The sequence below is a fragment of the Callithrix jacchus genome, chromosome 12 (assembly GCF_049354715.1).
Source record: "Callithrix jacchus isolate 240 chromosome 12, calJac240_pri, whole genome shotgun sequence".
NCBI lineage: Eukaryota > Metazoa > Chordata > Mammalia > Primates > Cebidae > Callithrix > Callithrix jacchus.
Genome location: NC_133513.1, coordinates 96166056 through 96189987, shown reverse-complemented (window position 1 = coordinate 96189987; position 23932 = coordinate 96166056). Strand labels below are relative to the sequence as shown.

Genomic DNA, 23932 nt, shown 5'->3' with positions numbered 1-23932 from the left:
TGAAGTGATACTGGCACACATTAAGTTCTCTATAAATGTTAGATTTTTTTTGTTCAGAGTGAAGGAATATTAGTGCAGCTTGATGGGATCAGGAAAAACAGAAGGTGACACTTCCAAGTAGGGAAAAGATGCTGAAGTCGATGTATTGAGAGTATGATTAATAGATTGTTCTCACTGAAAGGGTTTGGTAGAGCAGTAGTCTGAGATAAAGCTGGAAGGAGATTGTGGTAAGCAGTTTACAAGTATGCTACATGGATTCTTCGCAATTAGAGCAGAGTGAATGAAATAAGGTACTCTTCTTTTTTTTTTTTTTGTAGGTTTAGAACTGCAGAAGTTAGTTAAAAATTTTTTTAAAATTATTTTTTTTTTAATAGAGGCGGGGGTTTCACCATGTTGGCCAGGATGGTCTTGATCCCCTGACCTGGTGATACACCCGTCTCAGCCTCCCAAAGTGCTAGGATTGCAGGTATGAGTCACCACACCCGGCAAAAGTTACTTACTTTAAGGAAGTTGGTAGCAAATTGTTGTGGAGTGTTAAGGTTTTTGCCAGTTGACCCAGTAAGAATTATATGATGTTTACTAATTGAAGTTTGATTGCATTCTATAATGATTCGTTGCCAAAGTTTGCAGTATTTGTAGAAAACAACTTTGTCAGCAGATCAATAAAAATAGCAAAATTGCCAACAGGGTAGCAGAACTACTACTCCCTTTTTAGGCCGAATACAGAATCAGAAAGATTAACTTGACTTGGACAATGATGAACTATTTGTCCTTAGCTTCTTCGTGTCTGTCTTGATGGGGAAACGTTATCAAGAATGTGAGATGGGCTGGCTGGGTACGGTGGCTCATGCCTGTAATCCTAGCATATTGGGAGGCTGAGGTGGGCAGATCACTTGAGGTCAGGAGTTCAAACCCAGCCTGGCCAACATGGTGAAACTGTCTCTACGAAAAATTAAAAAAAAAAAAAAAAATAGCTGGACGTGGCGGCAGGCACCTGTAATCCCAGCTATTTGGGAGGCTGAGGCAGGAGAATTGCTTGAAACCGGAAGGTGGAGGTCAGTGAGCCGAGATTGCACCATTGCACTCCAGCCTGGGTAACAAGTGAAACTCCTCAAAAAAAAAAAAAAAAGAAGTGTGAGGTGAAAGAGCCTGCCTGTAATACCTGTTTGGAAAGAGAAGACTGAAATCTGCTGCCTGAAATTTAATGGCTTAAAAAAAAAATTGGTAAGCTTATTGAGTATCAGCATGTTTACATTACAGATGCCCAGGGGAACATACATTTTTATAGGTTCCTTGGTTTAATGGAGTTTCTTTTTTTTTTTTTCTTCATTTTTTTTGAGACAGAGTCTCACTCTGTTGCCCATGCTGGAGTGCAGTGGCATGATCTCGGCTCACTGAAACCTGGGTTCAAGCAATTCTTCTGCCTTAGTGTCCTGAATAGCTGGGATTACAGGCGTGTGCCACCACACCCAGCTAATTTTTATATTTTTAGTAGAGGCAGGGTTTCACCATGTTGGTCAGGCTGGTCTTGAACTCCTGACCTCATGATCTGCCTGCCTTGGCCTCCCAAAGTATAAGGAGTTTCTTTAATGTTTTAATTTAGTTTTGTCTTAAAACACAGTGAAATATTTCAAACATACAGAAAATAACATAATGATCATTTGATATGTCTACTACCCACCTTCTTTATCAAATTTAGCAATTAAAATTAAGATTGTGATAATTTTTTTAACTTTTTTTTTTCTTTTTCCTGTTTGCCACATTAATTTTGTGGCTGTCCTTCCCCCTTCCCCCCACCCTGCCACGAAATGGGAGTTTTGCTTTTGTCGCCCAGGCTTGAGTGCAGTGGCACCATCTCCACTTACTATAACCTCTGCCTCCTGGATTTCTGCCTCAGCCTCCTGAGTAGTTGGGATTACAGGCATGTGCTGCCACACCTGGTTAATTTTTATATTTTTAATAGAGATGGGATTTCACCATGTTGGCCAGGCTGGTCTCAAACTGCTGACCTCAGGTGACCTGCCCGCCTTGGCCTCCCAAAGTGCTGGGATTGTAGGCTTGAGCCACCGTGCATGGCTGACTTTTCTTTCTTTCTTTTTTTTTTTTCCAGACTGGAGTGCAGTGGTGCCATCTCGGTTCACTGCAACCTCTGCCTCCCAGGTTCAAGCAATTCTCCTGCCTCAGCCTCTGGAGTAGCTGGAACTACAAGCACTTGCCATCACACCCACCTAATTTTTGTATTTGGGGGTTTCACCATGTTGGCCAAGATGGTCTCAATCTCTTGACTTTGTGATCCTCCCGGCTTGGCCTCCCACAGTACTGGGATTACGAGTGTGAGCCACCTCACTCAGCCTGACTTTTCTTTATAAAACATTGCAGATAAAGTTGAAGCCAGTATGAATCCTTGCTGATCCTATTGCCTTGCCTTTCCCTCCCTTCTCTCCTCCCACCATCAATTAAGTAATTATTATTCCCATTACATTTTTATACTTTTATTAATCTTTAGGTATCCATAAAAGTGCACATAAACCTTTGTTCAATAAACATTCTGTAATGTGCTTTTTTGTTCAACATTGCTTTTGATATATATCCATATTAATGTATATTTATTCATTTTGGTTGCTATATTCCATTATATGAATAAACTGTAGTTTGTTTATGGATATTTGGTTATTTCTGACTCTGCTGTTATTAGCCACACTGTAATAGGCATTCATGGAGGTGTTGTTTACTTCTGAGAGAGAATTCTAAGGCTAGGAAATTCTTAGGTTGTAGGGTGTGAGCATCCTTTTTTTTTTTCTTAGTAGTAGATCCAAAGAGCATCTCTTTTTTTTTTTTTTTTGAGACAGAGTTTTGCTCTGTTGCCAGGCGCCAGGCTGGAGTGCAGTGGCGCAAGCTCGGCTCACTGCAACCTCTGCCTCCCGGGTTCAAGCAATGTTCCTGCCTCAGCCTCCCAAGTAGCTGGGACTACAGGTGTGCGCCACCACGTCCAGCTAATTTTTGTATTTTTTAGTAGAGATGGCGTTTCACCATGTTGGCTAGGGTGATCTTGATCTCTTGACCTCGTGATCCACCCGCCTCAGCCTCCCAAACTGCTGGGATTGCAGATGTGAGCCACTATGCCTCGCCTTTTTTTTTTTGAAATGGTGATTTGCTCTTGTTTCCCTGGCTGGAGAGTGCAGTGTTGCCATCTCAGCTCACTGCAACCTCTGTCCCCCACGATTGAAGTGATTCTCCTGCCTCAGCCTCCCGAGTAGTTGGTATTATAATCATGGGCCACCACAGCTGGCTATCTTTGTATTTTTAGTAGAGATGGGGTTTCTCCGTGTTGGTCAGGCTGGTCTCAAACTCCCAACCTCAGATGATCCACTCGCCTCAGCCTTCCAAAGTGCTGGGATTACAGGCAAGAGCCACCGCGACCAGCCGAGCATCTTTAACCTTATTAGATAAGGGCAAATTACTTTCCAGAATACTAAATACAAATACCCATCAGCAGATTGGGAGAGCTTCCATTTTGCCATATCCATGCAAACATTCAATATTGTCAGACTTTGACATTTTTGCCACTCTGCTGGGTTTAATTTGTCCTTCCCTGGTTATTAGCGAGGTTGAGCTTCTTTGCATCAATTTATTTGTACATTTAGGTTTCCTTTTCTGTAAATTTCATATCGATAGACATCATTTTTCTATTGGTTTGTTTTCTTTTATGTCATTAGTTTTGTAGCTCTTTATACTAATTCCGTTATTTTATATTGTATATATTTCTGCAATGTGTGCTTTCTAATTACTTTTTGTCCAACAGCTTTTTACCTGTTTTTTTTTTTTTTTTTTTTTTTTTTTTTATTAAGAGATGGGGTCTTGCTTGCCCAGGCTGGTCTTAAACTCCTAGACTCAAGTGATCCTCCCACCTTGGCCTCCCAAAGTGCTGGGATTATAGACATGAGCCACCACACCCCAGCCAGTTTTGCATTTTTATTCCAACTTTTTTATTTGAAAAATTTAAGGTTCTGTAGAAAGGTGCAATAATAGTTCAATGAGTATTCTGATATCTTTCATCTGGATTTAATTGTTAACATTTTGCCATATTTATCTTTTATATATACATTTTTTTCTAGAACCATTCAAAAGTTGCAGATATCATGACACTTCACCTCTCAAAAGTGCTACTTCAATATTCTAACAAGGATGTCCTACAAAACTGTAGTACAATTATCACATGTAACATGGTTGTAGCATTATTCGATAATGTTCAGTTTATATTAAAATTTTCTTAGTTGTCTCAGTAATGACCTTTGTAGCTATTCCTCACCCCTACTCCTGGTCCAGGATCTAGTCAAGGATCATGAATTGCATTTAATTGCCATGTTCCTTTGTTTACTTTTAATCTAAATAACTTCCCAGCTTTTTGTTTTCTTTCTCTCCTTCCTTCCTTCCTTCCTTCCTTCCTTCCTTCCTTCCTTCCTTCCTTCCCTCCCTCCCTCCCTCCCTCCCTCCCTCCCTCCCTCCTTCCTTTCTTTTCTTTTCTTTTCTTTTTTTCTTTTGAGACAAGAGTTCTGCTCTGTCACCCAGGCGGGAGTGCAGTGGCATGATCTTGGCTCACTGCAACCTCCGCCTCTCGGGTTCAAGGAATTCTCCTGCTTCAGGCTCCTGAGTAGCTGAGACTATAGGCACGCACTACCACACCCAGCTAATTTTTGTAGTTTTAGTAGAGACAGGGTTTCACCATGTTTCCAGGATGGTCACTATCTCTTAACCTTGTGATCCTCCTGCCTCTGCCTCCCAGAGTGCTGGATTATAGGTGTGAGCCACCATGCCTGGCCTGTTTGTTTTCTTAATATGGATATATTCACTTAATATGGATATATTCAAACAGTCCAGGCCAGTGGTACTGCAGAGTGTTCTTCAGTATGGCTTTATCTGATCATTTCCTCATGTCTGGATTCAATTCAGATTAAATGTGTTTGGTAGGGGTAAGCTTTAAATTTTAATATGGTCAAATTTGTCCATCTTTTTATGATTTGCATTTTTTGTCTTTTATGCAAGAAAACCTTCTCTACCTTTGATCTATAAGGCTGTTCATCTCTATATTCTGTAAGTTTAATGGTTGTGCTTTTTCACATTTAGGTTTCTTGACAGTGTTTATTTTTTCTGCTTAGTTTATCTTTAATATGATCATTTAGTGTTTCTGTTACACATTCTTTTTCTCCCATTGCGTTTGTCATAAACTTATCCTCTAAATTCTTTTTTTTTTTTTTTTGAGACGAAGTCTTGCTCTGTAGCCCAGGCTGGAGTGCAGTGGTGCGATCTTAGCTCACTGCAACCTCCGCCTCTTGGGTTCCGGTTCAAGCAATTCTGCCTTAGCCTCTGGAGTAGCTGGGATTACAGGCATGCACTACCATGCCCAGCTAATTTTTGTATTTTTTTAGTAGAGATGGGGTTTCACCATGTTGGCTAGACTGGTCTTGAACTCCTGACCTCGTGATTCTTCCGTCTCAGCCTCCCAAAGTGCTGGGATTACAGGCAGGCGTGAGCCCCCTTGCCCGGCTATCCTCTGAATTCTTAAGGACAGGACATGCTTTTGTTATGCTCTAATTTTGGGTCAGAATATTGTAGAAAATGACATTTTTGATTCATTTTAGTGTAAATATTTTACAGATTTCTGCTTTTCCATACTCTTTGTCTCATTTGCCTTTAAAGATGAGTAGTACATGTATTTGACTATCCTTGAAAAAGATTTTGTGCACTTTTTAAAGCAATCATATTAGAATCTAGTTAGGCATTTGTGTATCTCTATCTAGTTTGTTTCAGAGCTGCTAAGTAAACCAGCTAGAATAATAGTATGTAGACTGACATAGCTCGAACATTCTGTATCAAAATTATGAGAATTTTTAAGTTATTTTAATAAGCATTTAACTGGTATCATGCTGTGTAAATAAGACCAAGCTGTGGCTTGGAGGGTATACATCAGAACCTTTTTTTTTTTAAGACCAAGTGTCTCTGTTGCCTAGGCAGGAGTGCAGTGGTGTGATCTCAGCTCACTGCAACTTCTTCCTCCTGGATTCAAGCGATACTCTTGCCTCAGCCTCCCTAGTAGCTGGGATTACAGGTGTGTGCCACCACACCTGGCTAATTTTTGTATTTTAGTAGAAACGGGATTTTGCCGTGTTGACCAGGCTAGTCTTGAATTCCTGACCTCAGGTGATCTGCCCACCTTGGCCTCCCAAAGTGCTGGAATTACAGGCATGAAACACCGCCCCAGCCTGACATTAGAATCTTTTACAAATCTGAAGTCAGTAAATGCCATTTTTAAATCTTTGAATTACGCCTTGAATTACTTATTTACTTTTGAAGTAGGTTTGGTGAAGTAAACTTGAAATAATTCTCTGTAGGTCTAAGAGCTTCCAGGAAGAAAAGAAACAAACCTATAGCTATAGCTATTCTTAGATTTAGGATACTTTAATTGACATGATAAATGTGTGTAATTGCCACAGCCTCTGACACATAATGTATACTCTGATATTTTGACTCCAAAAGTAGAAACCTGTTACATGTTCCTTCAAACATAAAGTACTGTACTGTGCTGAGGCCTCAAGTATTCAGACATCTTGTACTCAAGCATTATAAACAGTTTCTTGACCAATTTCCATGTCTCAGCCACTGTTCTTAGCACCTTACATTCTTTGTTCCAACTCTGCCTATTTTGCAGTGGAAGAAACTATAGTGCTTATAATTTGCTTAGTCATAGAGCTAGTTGGTGGAACAGGCAGGTTTTTTTTTTTTTTTTTGAGACCTAGTCTCGCTCTGTTGCCCATGCTAGAGTGTAGTGGCGCGTTCTTGGCTCACTGCAACCTCTACCTCCCAGGTTCAAGGAATTCTCTGTCTCAGCCTCTGAGTAGCTGGGAGGGATTACAGCTGACCACCATCATGTCCGGCTAATTTTCTTTTTTTTTTTTTTTAGTAGAGACAGGGTTTCACCATCTTGGCCAGACTGGTCTTGAACTCCTGACCTCGTGATCCATGCATCTTGTCCTCTCAAAGTGCTGGGATTATACATGTGAGCCGCTGCCCCCAGCTTAGAGCCAGGGTTTGAACCCAGGCAGTGTGGCTCCAGAATCCGTACTCTTAGCCACAGTATAATTCTATGACTTCAAATTATCCAACTTTTCTTTCCTGTTTACTTCTTCGTAAAATGAGGATAATAGTACCTAACATACAGGGTTGTTGTGAAAAGTTAGTGAGTTAAAATATGTGCCATACTGCTTAGAATCATAGATGAAAAATAGTAGCACTCAGTAGGTGTCAGCTATTACGTTAGCATTATTAAGGCAGTGAACTCATGCATGTCTCTGAATTTTAATCAAATAGGTGGACTAAACCTTAAGCATGAATTTATATATTACAAGGTAGAAATACTGTGGTGATTATTTCTGCCTTTCCAATTTTATCTTTTTACTTTGTAAGAGGAAAAACAAGAGCTCAACCAAGTTGTAATGGTGAGCAGCAGTTTATTGGTAAGCTAATGGGTTCTTTTTGAAATAAAGCAGTTTTTTACCTGCCCCCCCCCCCACGCTTTTTTTGAGAGGGTTTTTATCTGTTGCCCAGGGTGGAATGCAGTGATGCAATCTTGGCTCACTCAGCCTCTGTCTTCTGGGCTCAAGTGATCTTCCCACCTCAGCCTCCCAAGTAGCTGGGAGTACAGGCACCTGTCACTGTGCCTGTGTAATTTTTGCATGTTTTTGTAGAGATGGGGGTTTTGCCATGTTGCCTGGCTAGTCTCGAACTTCTAAGCTCAATGGATCTGCCTGTCTTGGCCTCCCAGAGTGGTGAGATTATAGTCATGAGCTACTCTGCCTTGCCCTGCTATTTTTTTTTTGTTGTTGTTAAAGGAATATTCAGGAATCATTACTAAAGGTGCAAAGTATTATATATTGTCTGAATGTAAACATTGTACAGCTTCATTTGATACCTTTATGCTTTTGAAGACCTCAGTTGATTATGGCAACGTTTTGAAGAAATAGCTCAATCTTTTGAAATGTTTTCCTTACATGCTCTCTTTTTCCTTTGTGTCAATAACTACTATTGTTTACATTCTTTTAGAAGCAACCTTAATGTGTTGACATAGAACAAATATATAGCACTCTGTATGATATGGCAGGGTAGTAGCAAGAGAATGTTGAAGAGAACATAGCAAAATTCCAGTCTTTTTTTTATATTTTCAAAACTTTAGGAACAGATGAAATAAATTTGTAGTTTCTAGTTACAATTTCAGACTACAGATAAGAGCATGTAGCTGCTTGAAGGAGAAAAACAAATTGTCAAGGCAACAGGTACTGCATTTCTCAGTGGACAAGATCTTTCAACTTTATTATTTTTCCTTCAGAGAACAAGGAACCTTTTGTTTCAAGGCCTGATGTTGAAATGTTAGCAAAATATTATGTTAATCAAGCCAAGAATCTTATGCATTTGTGAACCAAGAGTAAGATTTCACAAAGGTTCATTTAGAGCATTAAAAGAGACTTCTGCAGTTATTCTTGCATTTTCAGGCTTACACAAAAATAGGCTTCTGGAAAGCAAAGAGCTCCATGTGTAGAGGTTTAATGGTTTATTTATTTCTGTCAGTTAAGTCTACTGTGCAAGATGCTGGGGGTAGAGCAGCAAGTAAAATGCTCCTCTCACTTATGGAGCTTATATTTTGGAGAGATTGACAGAATGCAAACTGTCAAATGTAAGTGTTATGTGCAAAAAACAAAAGTAAAATAGGGTAAGAGGACAGCGAGTGATGTGTGTAGGTAGGTTAAGTGCAATTTTATTAGTTGGAGTTTGTTAGCCATCTGCATGATTTTGGTGCATGAACTATAAGTGTTGGCCTTTGACGGGAACATGTAGTAAAATTTGGGACGAGTGATGTAAAGACCTCTGAATGAAAATAATGAAGCAAAAAAAAAAAAAACTTGTTTATAGGCCGGGCACAGTGGCTCACGCCTATAATCCCAGCACTTTGGGAGGCAGGTGGATCACTTGAGGTCAGAGGTTCAAGACCAGCCTGACCAACATGGTGAACACTTGTCTCTACTATAAATCCAAAATTAGCTGGGTGAGGTGGCGCACACCTATAATCCTAGTTACTTGGGAGGCTGAGGCAGGAGAATCGCTTGAATCTTTGAGGTGGAGGTTGTAGTGAGCCGATATTGCGCCATTGCACTCCAGCCTGGGCAACAAGAGTGAAACTGTCTCAAAAAAAAAACAAAAAAATTTTTTTATCATGAACTATCTAAAAGATGGTGAGAGGTAATGAAACATTTAACATAATTTAAATGCAAAAGTTTTAAGAAGTCTTTTTTTGAAAAATTGGCATTTCTTCATCTTAAACTATTTTATTTTTAAATTTTTATAGATTTAGGGGGAACAGTTTTGGATATATAGCATAGTGGTGGTCAGACTTTTTAGTGTCACCATGACTTGAATAGTGTACATTGTACTCATTAGGTAATTTCTCATCCTTCACCCTCCTCCCACCCCCACTTAAGTATTTTATATATATATGTGTGTGTGTGTGTGTATATACACACACACATATGTATATCCTTCCATGTATTTTGTGATGAGAATGAGTAAAGTTTACAAAAATACTTTAAAAAGCTATAGTTTATTTCACAGTGCTGTTCTTTGAGTTATAGGTGACACTGTTAACTACAAATATGAGGGTTTACTTTTTTAGCAGTATTGGTGGATAAATTAAACTTGAATCTGACTCTGTGTTTTTAAGGGGATGTATTTGTAAGTAAGTTGATTTGTGGCTGGCTGTGTTACAGAGAGGACCCTTCATCACCATATAATGATAAAACCAGTTGCTAATTGCTATACTTTATTGATTTTACTTGTTCATCTCTCAAGGAAAAGGGTTATCAAAGATGGTATAAAATGTGGTTATTTAGTACACAGTATGAGGTATACAAATTGAGGATATAGCTTTAACTTTTCTTTTTTCGTAAACTACTTTAATATATGTAATATGTAATAAAAGTTGTATTTAGAGACCAAAATAGGTTTCAGGCTGGTGACAAAATTTGAAGAAATTATTCAAAATTATTCTTTCCATTTAAGTTTTAGGGCAGTGTTCTTAGCATGAGAATGAGTGGTTGATTATAAAACTTTTAATTTCCAAGTATATTATTTGGAGATGATGTCTTGGTCTGTAGCCCAGGCTAGAGTGCAGTGGCTTGATCTTGGCTCACAGCAACCTCCGCTTCCTGGGTTCAAGTGATTTTCCTGTCTCAGCCTCCCAAGTAGCTGGGATTACAGGGGCTTGCCACCACATCCGGCTAATTTTTGTATTTTTAGTAGAGATGGAATTTCACCAGGTTGGCCAGGCTGGTCTCCAACTCCTGATCTCAGGTGATCTGCCTGCCTCTGATTCCCAAAGTGCTGAAATTACGGCGTGAGCTACTGCACCCAGCCTAAAATGACTCTTTAAAGGGCATTTACCAGCATATGACTCTGGCAGCATGGCATTTTGTCTTAATGTGGAATTGTCATGAAAATAAGTGCTGACTGCTATTTTTTTTTTTCTTTTGAGAGGGGGACTTGCTCTGTTACCAGGCTGGAGTACAGTGATCTGGGCTCACTGAAACCTCCACCTCCTGGATTCAAACTATTCTCCTGCCTCAGCCTCCCAAGTAGCTGGGACTATAGGCATGCGCCACCATGCCCAGCTAATTTTAGTATATTTAGTAGAGGTGAAGTTTCATCATGTTGGCCAGGATGGTCTGGATCTCTTGACCTCTGATCAGTCCGCCCGCCTCAGTTTCCCAAAATAATGATATTACAGGCGTGAGCCACAACGCCTGGCCCTGACTGCTATTTATATATTTTTATCAATTTGGGCATGAAGAATATTACTGTACTACATTGTAATGCTTGAACTTTTCTTAACATTATGTTAAGTAATGGGAGGGTAATTATGAGAGGGATAACATTTCCTTTCATTGTAATTTAAAGATAGTGGTCTTATTACATGTGGCTATCAGCATTTTATTGGCACATCATTTTGAGGGAAAGAATATTCAGGGCAGATTGCTAACCAGGCTTACCCTACAGTTTCAGTTGCTCTTTGCTTCCTGTTTTCAGCAGTTGCCTAGAGCTGTTGGAGCAGCTGTTTTCCTTTCTTTGGGGGAGGGTGATGGTAGTGGTGAAGGGAACTGCATGTTTTGCCTGTGAAAAAAAAATTTTTTTTAATTGCATTTTAGGTTTTGGGGTACACATGAAGAACATGCAAGATAGTTGCATAGGTACACACGTGGCAGTGTGATTTGCTGCCTTCCTCCCCTTCACCTATATCTGGCATTTCTCCCCATGATATCTCTTGCCAACTCCCCACCCCCCGCTCTTCCTCCCCCATTCCCCCCCAACAGACCCCAGTGTGTAGTGCTCCCCTCCCTGTGTCCATGTGTTCTCATTGTTCAACACCTGCCTATGAGTGAGAACATGTGGTATTTCCTTTTCTGTTCTTGTGTCAGTTTGCTGAGAATGATGGTCTCCAGGTTCATCCATGTCCCTACAAAGGACATGAACTCATTGTTTTTGATGGCTGCATAATATTCCATGGTGTATATGTGCCACATTTCCCTGTCCAGATTATCATCTATGGGCATTTGGGTTGGTTCCAAGTCTTTCCTATTGTAAACAGTGCTGCAATGAGCATTCGTGTGCATGTGTCCTTATAGAAGAACGATTTATAGTCCTTTGGATATATACCCAGTAATGGGATTGCTGGGTCAAATGGAATTTCTATTTCTAGGTCCTTGAGGAATCGCCACACTGTCTTCCACAATGGTTGAACTAATTTACACTCCCACCAGCAGTGTAAAAGTGTTCCTGTTTCTCCACATCCTCTCCAGCATCTGTTGTCTCCAGATTTTTAAATGATCACCATTCTAACTGGCGTGGCATGGTATCTCAATGTAGTTTTGATTTGCATTTCTCTAATGACCAGTGATGATGAGCACTTTTTCATATGTTTATTGGCCTCATGTATGTCTTCTTTTGTAAAGTGTCTGTCCATATCCTTTGCCCACTTTTGAATGGGCTTGTTTGTTTTTTTCTTGTAGATCTGTTTTAGTTCTTTGTAAATTCTGGATATCAGCCCTTTGTCAGATGGGTAAACTGCAAAAATTTTTTCCCTTTCTGTTGGTTGTCAATTCAGTCTAATGACTGTTTCTTTTGTCATGCAGAAGCTGTGGATTTTGATTAGGTCCCATTTCTCTATTTTGGCTTTGTTGTTAATGCTTTTGGTGTTTTGGTCATGAAGTCCTTGCCTGCTCCTATGTCCTGAATGGTTTTGCCTAGATTTTCTTCTAGGGTTTTTTATGGTGTTAGGTCTTATGTTTAAGTCTTTAATCCATTTGGAGGTAATTTTAGTGTAAGGTGTCAGGAAGGGGACCAGTTTCTGCTTTCTGCACATAGCTAGCCAGTTTTCTCAACACCATTTATTAAACAGGGAATCCTTTTACCATTGCTTGTTTTTGTCAGGTTTGTTAAAGATCAGATGGTTGTAGATACGTTGTGTTGCCTCCGTGGCCTCTTTTTTGTTCCATTGGTCTATATTTCTGTTTTGGTACCAGTACCATGCTGTTTTGATTACTGTAGTCTTGTAGTATAGTTTGAAGTCCAGTAGTGTGATGCCTCCCGCTGTGTTTTTTTGACTTGGCTATGCAGGTTCTCTTTTAGTTCCATATGAAGTTTAAGGTATTTGTTTCCAGTTCTCTGAAGAAGGTCTTTGGTAGCTTGATGGGGATAGTGTTGAATCTGTAAGTTACCTTGGGCAGTATGGCCATTTTCACGATATTGATTCTTCCTAACCATGAGCATGGAATGTTTCTCTATCTGTGTCCTCTCTTATTTTGTTGAGCACTGGTTTGTAGTTCTCCTTGAAGAGGTCCTTTGCGTTCCTTGTTAGTTGTATTCCTAGGTGTTTTATTCTCTTTGTAGCAATTGTGAATGGCAGTTCATTCTTGATTTGGCTCTCTTTAAGTCTGTTATTGGTGAATAGGAATGCTTGTGATATTTGCACATTGATTTTGTATCCTGAGACTTTGCTGAAGTTGCTTATCAGTTTCAGGAGATTTTGGGTTGAGACGATGGGGTCTTCTAGATATACAATCATGTTGTCTGCAAATAGAGACACTTTGGCTTCCTCCTTTCCTATTTGAATACCCTTTATTACTTTTTCTTGCCTGATTGCTCTGGCTAGAACTTCCAGTACTATATTGAATAGGAGTGGTGAGAGAGGGCGTTCTTGTCTAGTGCCAGATATTGGCTATTGGTTTGTCGTAAATAGCTTTTATTATTTTGAGATACGTTCCATCAATACCTAGTTTATTGAGGGTTTTTAGCATAGAGGGCTGTTGAATTTTGTCATAGGCCTTCTCTGCATCAATTGAGATAATTATGTGGTTTTTGTCTTTGGTTCTGTTTATGTGGTGAATTACGTTTATAGACTTGCATATGTTGAACTAGCCTTGCATCCCCGGGATGCATCCTGCTTGATCATGGTGGATAAGCTTTTTGATGTGCCATTGCAATTGGCTTGCCAGTATTTTATTGAAGATTTTTGCATCTATGTTTATCATGGATATTGGCCTGAAGTTTTCTTTTCTTGCTGAGTCTCTGCTGGGTTTTGGTATCAGGATGATGTTGGTCTCATAAAATGATTTGGGAAGGATTCCCTCTTTTTGGATTATTTGGAATAGTTTCAGAAGGAATGGTACCAGCTCCTCTTTGTGTGTCTGGTAGAATTCGGCTGTGAACCCATCTGGACCTGGGTTTTTTTTGTGTGTGGTCGGCTCTTAATTTGCTGCCTCGACTTCTGCCCTTGTTATTGGTCTATTCAGGGTTTTGAGTTCATCCTGGTTTAGGCTTGGGAGGATGCAAGTGTCCAGGAATTTATCCCTTTCTTCCAGGTTTACTAGTTTATGTTCATAGAGTTGTTTGTAATAATCTCTGATGATGGTTTGAATTTCTGTGGAATCTGTGGTGATATCCCCTTTATCGTTTTTTATTGCATCTATTTTGTTATTCTCTCTTTTCTTTTTTATTAATCTGGCTAGTGGTCTGTCTATTTTGTTGATCTTTTTGAAAAATCAGCCCCTGGATTTATCGATTCTTTTTGAAGGGCTTTTTGTGTCTTTATCTCCTTCAGTTCTGTTCTGATCTTAGTTATTTCTTGTCTTCTGCTAGGTTTTGAGTTTTTTTGATCTTGCTCCTCTAGCTCTTTCAATTTTGACAGTAGGGTGTCAATTTTGGATCTCTCCTTGCTTCTCATGTGGGCACTTATTGCTATATATTTTCCTCTAGAGACTGCTTTGAATGTGTCCCAGAGATTCTGGTATGTTGTGTCTTCGTTCTCGTTGGTTTCGAAGAACAATTTTATTTCTGCCTTCATTTCATTGTTTATCCAGTCAACATTCAAGAGCCAGTTGTTCAGTTTCCATGAAGCTGTGCGGTTCTGAGTTCGTTTCTGAATTCTGAGTTCTAACTTGATTGCACTGTGTTCTGAGAGACTGTTTGTTATGATTTCCGTTCTTTTGCATTTGCTGAGGAGTGATTTACTTCCAATTATGTGGTCAATTTTAGAGTAGGTGTGATGTGGTGCTGAGAAGAATGTATATTCTGTGGATTTGGGGTGGAGAGTTGTGTAAACATCTATTAGGTTTGCTTGTTCCATGTCTAAGTTCAAGTCCTGGATATCCTTGTTGATTTTCTGTCTCATTGATCTGTCTAATATTGACAATTGGGTGTTAAAGTCTCCCACTATTATTTTGTGGGAGTCTAAGTCTCTTTGTAAGTAATTAAGAACTTGCATTATGTATCTGGGTGCTCCTGTAATGGGTGCGTATATAATTAGGATCATTAGCTCTTCTTGTTGCATTGATCCTTTTACCTTTACATAATTTCCTTCTTTGTCTCTTTTGATCTTTGTTGCTTTAAAGTCTATTTTGTCAGAGATGAGATTTGCAACTCCTTTTTTTTGCTCTCCATTTGCTTGGTAAGTCTTCCTCCATCCCTTTATTTTGAGTCTTTGTGTATCCTTGCATGTGAGATGGGTTTCCTGGATACAGCACACCGATGGGTTTTGGCTTTTAATCCAATATACCAGTCTGTGTCTTTTGATTGGGGCATTTAGCCCATTTACATTTAGGGTTAATATTGTTATGTGTGAATTTAATCCTGCCATTTTGATGCTAGCTGGCTGTTTTGCCCGTTAGTTGATGCAGTTTCTTCATTGTGTTGATGCTTGTTACCCTTTGGTATGTTTTTGGAGTGGCTGGTACTGGTTGTTCCTTTCTATGTTTAGTGCTTCTTTCAGGAGCTCTTGTAAAGCAGCCCTGGTGGTGATGAAATCTCTAGTACTTGCTTGTTCACAAAGGACTTTATTTTTCCTTCAGTTATGAAGCTTAGTTTGGCTGGGTATGAAATTCTGGGTTGAAAGTTCTTTTGTTTAAGGATGTTGAATATTGGCCCCCACTCTCTTCAGGCTTGCAGGGTTTCTGCTGAGAGATCTGCTGTGAGTCTGATGGGCTTCCCTTTGTGGGTAACCCAGTCTTTCTCTCTGGCTGCCCTTAGCATTTTCTCCTTCATTTCAACCCTGATGAATCTGATGATTATGTGCCTTGGGATTGCTCTTCTTGAGGAATATCTTTGTGGTGTTCTCTGTATTTCCTTGACTTGAATATTGGCCTGCCTTGCTAGGTTGGGGAAGTTTTCTGGATAATATCCTGAAGAGTATTTTCCAGCTTGGATTCATTCTCTTCGTCACATTCAGGTACACCTATCAAACGTAGATTAGGTCTTTTCGCATAGTCCCATATTTCTTGGAGACTTTGTTCATTCCTTTCTATGCTTTTTTCTATAATCTTGCCTTCTCGTTTTATTTCATTGAGTTGATTTTCGACATCTGATGTCCTTTCTTCTGCTTGGTCAATTCAGCTGTTGAAACTTGTGCATGCTTCGTGAAGTTCTGGTGTTGTGTTTTTCAGCTCCATCAATTCACTTATATTCCTCTCTAAGTTGTCCATTCTCATTAGCATTTTATAAAATCTTTTTTCAAGGTTCTTAGTTTCTTTGCATTTGGGTTAGAACATGTTTTTTTAGCTCACAGAAGTTTCTCATTACCCACCTTCTGAAGTCTGATTCTGTCATTTCATCATACTCATTTTCCATCCAGCCTTGTTCCCTTGCTGGTGAGGAGTTGTGATCCCTTATAAGAGGAGAGGTGTTCTGGTTTTGGGTGTTTTCCTCCTTTTTGTGCTGGTTTCTTCCCATCTTTGTGGATTTATCCACCTGTCATCTTTGTAGTTGCTGATTTTCAGTTTGGGTCTCTGAGTGGATGTCCAGTTTGTTGATGATGAAGTTATTTCTGTTTCTTAGTTTTCCTTCTGACAGTCTGGCCCCTCTGCTGTAAGACTGCTGAGGTCCACTCCAGGCCCTGCTTGTCTGGGGATCACCTGCAGCAGCTACAGAACAGTAAGGGTTGCTACTAGTTTCTTCTTCTGTTATCTTTGTCCCAGAATGATGCCTGCCAGATGCCAGTCTGATCAGTCCTTTGTGAGGTGACTCTTTGGATACATGGGGGTCAGGGCGCTGCTTGAGGAGACAGTCTGTTCTTTTTAGGAGCTCAGGTGCTGAGCTGTGAGCTCTGTTGTTCATTCAGGGCTGCTGGGCAGGTACGTTTAAGTCTGCTGCAGCAGAACTCATAAACTCCTTTTTTTCCCCCAGGTGTTCTGTCCTGGGGAATTAGGGCTTTATTTATGAGTTTCTTTCATGCTGCTGCCTTTTTTCAGGGCTGCCCTGCCCAGCAAGGTGGCAGCTTAGTCACTGTCTGCCTGCAGAGGCTTTGCTGAGCTGCTGTGGGCTCTGTGCTGCTGCTGTGTGAACTTCCCTGCAGTCCTGTTTATATGGGTGTGGTTAGAACTGCCTCGGCAATGGTGGCCCACCTCTGTAATGGCAGACTGTCTCTGTAATGGCGGGTTGCCTCAGCAACGGCAGGCTGCCTCAGCAATGGCAGACTACCTTTGTAGTCTCAGTAATGGTGGATGCTCCTCCCCCTCAGAGCTGGACTGCCCTGGGTTCAGCTGTGCTTGCTGTGAAACTCTCAACCCAGAGTGTTTCCAGTTGCTGTTTTTTCTTGGGGGGGCGTGAGGGGACTCGCCGAGCCTGATCACCTAGCTCCCTGCCTCAGAGCCTTTTTTTTTTTTTTTTAAATTGAACAGTTGACTTTCTCCCAGGTGTTGCTGTCACCTGCTGAAAAGGCGCCAGGATCTGTGTGATTTCCCATGTGGCGACCCACTGCGCCAGCTGAAACAACGGCGCTGAGATTTGTGGCGCTTTTTTGCCTGGGAATCTCCTGGCCTGGCTCCCTGTTTCAGTCCCTTGTTTAATCAGGTAAATGGGCGACTCTGCCTTCCCGGAGCTCCAATCGCCAGCTTAAAAGGGCAACCTGACCAGTGTATTTTGTACAGAGAACCACTGTGCCAGGGCACCGACAAAACAGCTGCACTGGCCAAAACAGCCACGCTGGTGACCCATGGCGCTCCTCCGCCTGGGAATCTCCTGGTCTGTGGGCAATAATGATCTGTCTGGAAATGCAGCATCCACTCACCCTCTGTGCTTTCACTGGGAGCTGCAATCCTGAGCTGCTCCTAAACGGCCATCTTGGATCTTCCCCAGTTTTTTTTTTGAGACAGAGTCTTGCTCTGCTGCCCAGGCTAGAGTACAGTGGCATGATCTCCTGATATCAAGTGATCCACTCACCTTGGCCTTCCAAAGTTCTGGGATTACAAGTGTAAGCCACTGCCACTGGCTGAAAAACAGTTTTGTTAAGGCATAATTGGTATACCATAAGTTGCACATAGAGTATATAATTTTTTTTTGAGACAGAGTTTTGCTTTTGTTGCCCAGACTGGAATGTAATGGCACAATCTCAGCTCACCACAACCTCTGTCCCCTGCATTCAAGCGATTCTCTTGCCTCAGCCTCCTGAGTAGCTGGGATTACAGGCATGCGCCACCATGACCAGCTAATTTTGTATTTTTAGTAGAGATGGGGTTTCTCCACGTTGGTCTGGCTGGTCTCAAACTCCCGAACTCAGGTCTCCCAAAGTGCTGGGATTACAGGCGTGAGCCACCGCACCTGGCCTATAATAAGTTTTACCATATACATGTTAAATATGTGTATGTCATATATATGTTAAATATATACAACACATGTTATATATATTTAACTTGTATATGTTAGATACACACACACACACACACACACACACACACACCCACGACCCATGAAACCCTCACCGTAATAGAAGATACCAAACGTATTACCCCTTCTCCCCAAAAGTTTTCCTGGGCTCCTTTGTAATAATATCTCCTCCTCTCTCTACTTGACCTCCCTACCCCAGGGAACCACTGATCTGCTTTCTGTCATAGTAGTCTGCATTTTCTAGAATTTTATATATATGGAATCATACACTATGCACTCCTTTTGTCTCCTTTCACCCTGTAATTATTATAAATTTTTTAATGTTTTGCATATAACTACTTTATTTCTTTATATTGCATAGCAGTATTACATTGTACAGATATACCATAATTTTTTTATTCATTCACTTCTTGTTAACATTTGGGTTGTTTGTAGTTTCTGGCCATTACAAAGTTGCTATGAACGTATGTGTATAAGTTTTCTGGCCATTACAAAGCTGCTATAAACATTTGTTTGTAAGGTTTCTTTTTTTTATTTTAATTTTTTTTCCATTTATTTATTTATTTATTTATTTATTTATTTGAGATGGCGTTTCGCTCTTGTTACCCAGACTGGAGTGCAATGGCGTGATCTCATCTCACTGCAACCTCCGCCTTCTGGGTTCAAGCAATTCTCCTGCCTCAGCCTCCTGAGTAGGGCTACAGGTGCACACCACCATGCCCAGCTAATTTTTGTATTTTTAGTAGAGACGGGGTTTCACCTCGTTGACCAGGATGGTCTCGATCTCTTGACCTTGTGATCCACCCACCTCGGCCTCCCAAAGTGCTGGGATTATAGGCGTGAGCCACCGCGCCCAGCCTTATTTTTATTTTTGAGACAGTCTCTGTTGCCCAGGCTGGACTGCAGTGGCACTAAATGATCTTGGCTCATTGTAGCCTCAACCTCTTGGGCCCAGGTGATCCTCCCATATCAGCCTCCTAAGTAGCTGGAACCACAGGCTGTGTTACCATTCCCAGCTAATGTTTTAATTTTTGTAAAGACCGCGTTTTGCCATGTTGCTCAGGCTGCTCTTGAACTCCTGGGTTTAAGCAGTCCTGCCATCTTGGCCTCCCAAAGTGTTGGGATTACAGGTGTGAGCCACTGTGCCTTGGCCTCTTGGATGATTACTTACAATTAAAAAGCCTGGGACATACGATAGATATATGTCTAAGTTTTAAAGAAATGGCAAACTTGTCCAGAGTGCTTGTGCCATTTTTATTTTCTTTTCAGCAGTGTAGTACAATTCAGGTTGCTCTACATTTTCAACAACATTTGGTATTGTCTGTCTTTCTAATTTTAAATATTCAAATATGCATATAATGGTATCTTACTGTGTTTTTAATTTGCATTTCCCCAGTGACAAATGATGTTGAACATTAGTTCATGTACTTATTTGTCATTTGTATATATATATTTTTTGTTTGCCATTTGTATATATTCTTTGATGAAATGTCTGTGCTTATCTTTTGCCTATATTTTAATTGGAATATTTGTCTTACTATTGCATTTTGAGAGCTCTTTATATATTCTGGATACAAGTCCTTTTGTCAGATGTGTTTGCAGATATTTTGTCCCAAACCATAGCTTGTCTTTTCCTCCCAATAGGAGACAGAGAGAGAAAACATTCTAATGGAAACGATATATAAATAGAATTTTGTTTTAGTTTTTTAAGTCCTCTATTAGCCATGAAGAGGGACTTAGAACAAGTTAAGTACACAAACAGAGTTGCAGAGACAATATTTTAACCTCCAAAGAGAATAAAATATTGTAAATCTTTTGCATGTGAATATAAACTGTAATATGTAAAACAGATTAATAGGTCTTGTATATGCCAACCCTCTGGTAGGTTGGTTTATTGTTTGTTTTATTGTTTTGTTTAGAGATTGGGTCTCACTCTGTCACCCAGGGTGAAGTTCAGTGGTGTGATTATAGCTCGTTGCAGCCTCAAACTCGTGGGCTCAAGGGATCCTCCTAACTCACTCAGCCTCCCGAGTAGCTGGGAGTATAGTGTGAGCCACTGTGTGCAGTTGTTGTTTGCTTTATTTTGTATATCACTCCCTCACTTTACTCAGGTCTCTGAACAAATATTACCTCCTCATAGAAGCCTTCCGTGGTTTTCCTACCTACAGTATTGTTACTGGAAAGGGGTCCTGATCCAGACCCCAAGAGAGGGTTCTTAGATCTGATGTAAAAAAGAATTTGGGGCAAGTCCATAAAGTGAAAGCAAGTATAGTAAGAAAGTAGAAGAATAAAAGAATGACCACTCCATAGACAGAACAGTCCCAAGGGCTGCTACTTGTCCTTTTTTTTTTTTTTTTTTGGAGACAGAGCCTTGTTCTTGTTGCCCAGGTTGGAGTGTAATGGTGCGATCTTGGTTTACTGCAACCTCTAATCCTGGGTTAAAGTGATTCTCCTGCCTCAGCCACCCAAGTAGCTGGGATTACAGGTGCATACCACCACACCTGGTTAATTTTTTGTATTTTGTATTTAGTAGAGATGGGGTTTCACCATGTTGGTCAGGCTGGTCTTGAACTCCTGACCTCAAGTGATCTGCCCACCTCAGCCTTTCAAAGTGCTGGGATTACAGGCATGAGCCACTGCACCTGGCCACTGCTTGTCCATTTTATTTATTTATTTTATTATTATTATCATTTTAAAGATGGGGTTTCACCATGTTGGTCAGGCTGGTCTTGAACTCTTGACATCAGGTGATCCACTCACCTTGACCTCCAAAGTTCTTGGATTACAGGTGCAAGCCACCATGCCCGGCTGCTTGTCCATTTTTATAGTTATTTCTTGATTATATGCTAAACCAGGGTGTATTATTCATTCCTCCCCTTTTTAGATCATATAGGGTAACTTTCTGATGTTATCATGGCATTGATAAAAGGTTGTGGTGCTGGTGGGAGTATAGTAGTAAGGACAACAGAGGTCACTCTTATTACCATCTTGGTTTTGGGCGGCTTCTTTATTGTAAGATATTTTATCAGCAAGGTCTTTATGACCTGTGTCTTGTGCTGATCTCCTATCTCATCTTGTGATTTAGAATGCCTAACCATCTGGAATGTAACACAGTGGGTTTCAGCCTTATTTTACCCAGCCCCTTCTCAAGATGGAGTTGCTCTGGTTCAGATGCCTCTGACACTATGACCATTGTCATTCTTTATATTCTTGCCTTATATCACTTATCACTACCTGATAGGATATATTTGTTTGACTCCTACACTAAAACACAAGGCTGATAATTGTTCCTTTTGTTGTAGCTTGTCTTCATTTTCTTTTTTTTTCCTTGAGACAGAGTCTTGCTCTGTCACCAGGCTGGAGTGCAGTGGCACCATCTCGGCTCACTGTAACTTCCTGGGTTCGAGCAATTCTCCTGCCTCAGTTTCCTGAGTAGCTGGGACCATAGGCACATGCCACCACACCCAACTAATTTTTGAATTTTTAGTAGAGACGGGGTGTCACCATGTTGGCCAGGATGGTCTTGATCTGTTGACCTCATGATCTGCCTTCCTTGTCCTCCCAAAGTGTTGGGATTACAGGTGTGAGCCACTGCGCCCGTCCTGTTTTCATTTTCTTATTAGTGTCTTTGAAGAGAAGAAGTTTAAAATTTTGATAAATGTAATTTATCAATTTTTTATCAGTTGTGCTTTTTGATGTCAGATCTAGGGAATTTTGACTAACCCAGAACCCAAAAAGATTTTCTCTCGTGTCTACAAGTGGTTTTGTTTTTTTTTTCCCTTGAGACAGAGTCTTGCTCTGTCACCAGGCTGGAGTGCAGTGGCACAATCTTGGCTGACTGCAACCTCTGCCTCTGCCTCACTGCAACCTCTGCTGGGCTCAAGCAGTACTCCTGCCTCAGCCTCCCAAGTAGCTGGAACTACAGGCACGGGTTATCATGCCTAATTTTTGTATTTTTTGTAGAGCTGGGATTTCGCCATGTTGCCCAGGCTTCAAACTCCTGAATTCAAGCGATCCACGTACTTCAGCCTCCCAAAGTGCTGAGATTATAGGTATGAACCACTGCACCTGGCCTGTGTACAAATTTTATAATTTTAGATTTTACATTTAGGTCTATGATCCATCCTAAATTTTTTGTATAATGAGAGGTGTGGATTAAGTTCATTTTTTCTGCAAAAGGAGAGTCAGTTCCTGCACAATGCATTTATTCAGTCATTAGAAGGAACAAAATGTGATACATGATACTACATGGATGAGCCTTAACCATTATGCTTAGTGAAAGGAGGCAGACACAAAAGGTCACATATTGTATGATTTTATTTATATGAAATGTTCAGAATAGTTAAATCCAGAGACAGAGTCCAGATTGGTTGTTGCCAGGGGCTGAGTGGAGGCATAGTGGGGAGAAACTGCTTAATGGAAAGGGGTTTTACTTTAGAGTCATGGAAGTGTTTTGACACTAGAAGGAGTTGGTGGTTGCACAACATTATAAATGTATTAAATGCCACTGACTTGTTCACTTTAAAGTGGTCAATTTTATGGAAATTGCACCTGAATAAATTTTTTTTTTTTTTTTTTTTACAAGATGGGGTTTCACCGTGTTGGTCAGGCTGGTCTTAAACTCCCAACCTCAGGTGATCCGCCTGCCTTGGCCTCCAAAGTGCTTGGATTACAGGCATGAGCCACCATGCCCGGCCTCAATAAATTATTTTTTAAAAAGCCACAGAGGTGGTTTATATAAAAAAGACTTAACCTGGACAACAAAGTGAGACCCTATCTGTACACAAATTTAAAAAAAATTAGCTGAATATTGTGGTGAGTACTTGTAGTTTTAGTTGTTCTGGAGTCTGAGGTGGAAGGATCACTTGAGCCCAGGAATTCAGGGTTACAGTGAGCAATGATGATGTCACTACCCTTTAGCCTGGGCAATAGTGAGACCCTGTTTCAGAAGAAGGGAAGAGAGGAAGGGAGGTATATATTGACTTCATGTCATATGTCATATATGATGTTAGCATTTTCAAGATGGGAATTAACCTAGGCTCCAAATGATTTCAAAAATAATGCTGTTTTTTTTTGTTTGTTTGTGTTTTGTTGTTTATTTTTTGAGATGGAGTCTGGCTCTGTTGCCAGGCTGGAATGCAGTGGCATGATCACGGCCCACTGCAGCCACCACCTCCTGGGTTCAAGCGATTTCCCTGCCAAGTAGCTGGGTCTTCAGGTGTCTGCCACCATGCCTGGCTAATTTTTTGTATTTTTTAGTAGAGATGGGGTTTCACCATGTTGGCTAGGATGGTCTTGATCTCCTGACCTTGTGATCTGCTCACCTCGGCCTCCTAAAGTGCTGCGATTATAGACTTGAGCCACTGCGCGTGCCCATAATGCTATTTTTATAAAATGTTAATACACTTCTTAACTCTTAAGAGGATATTTTTCATTCTTATTTGAAACTGCTTACTGATGAAAACTTCAAAAACAGAAGTGAAGCCTGGCAGTAGTCTAATGTCAAAGTAGTTAAAGATACTTAAGCTGCCCACCTCATTTTTAGATGTTTATCCTAATTAGATGAACTTTTTTTTTTTTTGTACGGAGTTTCCCTCTGTTGCTCAGGCTGTAGTGCAGTGGCACGATTATCTCGGCTCACTGTGACCTCTGCCTCACAGGTTCAAGTGACCCTCCTGCC

The 23932-nt window shown here is 40.6% G+C and overlaps 1 protein-coding gene across 15 annotated transcripts in view; it reads left to right on the top strand.

Moving 5' to 3' along the window:
* Positions 1–23932, top strand: part of NT5C2 (5'-nucleotidase, cytosolic II) — a 195670-nt gene that overhangs the window by 78345 nt on the left and 93393 nt on the right. For 6 of the 15 annotated variants that reach the window (XM_078346404.1, XM_054243283.2, XM_078346411.1 and 3 more), the window contains exon 2: positions 22216–22304. The exons of the other annotated variants lie outside the window; for them this stretch is intronic. The gene's annotated coding sequence lies outside the window, so the exon portion shown is untranslated. The remainder of the gene's footprint in view (positions 1–22215; positions 22305–23932) is intronic. 15 annotated transcript variants of the gene reach the window in all.